Below are 1641 nucleotides of genomic sequence, written 5' to 3'. Positions count from 1 at the left end.
GAAGGCAGGAGGAGGTGAAAGCTGAGGCAGTGCACACCCAGAGGAACCATAAGGGAAATTTATTTGTTCATTATCGGCCAGCACTACATTGGAGCTTTAAATTAATCTTCAAACTCCCCCTAATGCACACACACACACACACACAAGCACATGCAGCAGTCCCCTTAGGTAACTGTATCGTGGAAAGTGATTTCCCACTTTAGACAGTCCTTACATGGAAAGAGCTTGGGTTGGATGAGGCACTGGATCAGATTCAAGGAGGCAAGTGAATCCTGCTGGGGAATGTCAGATCTGGTTGATGAATGGGTCAATGCAGTGCACTTGCTGTCATCTCTTCACCTCACAACACCCTGTCCAACACCTTAAATAACACCCATTCTTTACGTTTTTTCTTTTTACCCAGACATGTTGGAGTTAAATGAGGTCCTGTGTTAGAGTCTTTTGTCAGGTGTCAATGCCTGACCCAAGCTAAACCAGACAGTGTCAGACATGCACCAGTTATTTTTCCAAACTGATGATAAGGGACATGTTTTTTTAAATACTGTATGGAGAGCAGGAATTAAACAGTAGAGGCAGTTAAATGGCAACTAAATAGGTCAAGTGGGGCGATACAGGCAGAGTCAGTGGTCCAAACTAAGAGAGAAGAAATGTCTTTGGCATGTCTGAGCTCATCTCCACTTTCAGCCAGTTTGCAGTCTTCATCTCGATCTGATCTCCTCTCTCATTCTGTCCTTTGCTCTTTCCAACTCAGCTGTTTCTCACTATCACTAGTCTATCACCATTAGAAACTTCATTACGAGCTTGTTCTCCAACCTATGCTGCTGCGCCCAGGATTATTTGCTATCTAAAGCTTTAAATAGTGACAGATAGTCTCCTCTAGGTTAAATGCGCTGGGATGGGATTTGTTGGCTGTGCAGTCATTGGGGGTACCTCTTTTATTTGACTTAGGGACTACATGTGTCTCAAGCCTTCACATTCTCCCCGCTCCATGAGTCCTGGCTGACCAGAAATGAAAATCAGAGCTGTGATGAGTTCCAATACTAATGATGTCATTGATTTGGTGACTCAGTATAAAACTACATTTTGTCTTTGCTCAGTTACTCAGGACGTCATACATCTATCTTGAACAGTGTTTGTTTAATACATTCAGCACTGACATGCTGTAGCTCGTAGTTCCTGCAAGGCTTACAGAGGATGGGGGTTTCTAAGACTTGACAAGACCTACAGGAAGAGAGAGTCTTCTAGTTAATGTCTTTTATTATTACAGTATGGAAAAGATTATGGATCATTCAACCTGGACTGTTTATACAGTGAAAACTTTGACCCTAACTGAACAAAATATTATTATTGTTGTTGTTGTTGTTGCTAATAATAATAACAATAGCAATTATTATTATTATTAATAATAATAATAATAATAATAATAATAATAATAATAATAATAATAATAATAATAATATAATAATAATAATAATAACCTAATTTAACAGGTATAGAACCATTTTTGTTTTGATTCTGTAATAAAGAAAAAAAAGGAGAAAAAAGTAACGTTAAGTAGCGTTGTGTGTTTTTTGTACAAAATCTGTTTGGTGGAGTGAGATTATTATCACTAGCATCACAGCCTTTTGCAAAACCAAGTAG

Source organism: Lates calcarifer, linkage group LG11 (genome assembly GCF_001640805.2).
Source record: "Lates calcarifer isolate ASB-BC8 linkage group LG11, TLL_Latcal_v3, whole genome shotgun sequence".
NCBI lineage: Eukaryota > Metazoa > Chordata > Actinopteri > Centropomidae > Lates > Lates calcarifer.
The sequence above is the reverse complement of the archived record's forward strand: the minus strand, read 5'-3'. Positions refer to the sequence as shown.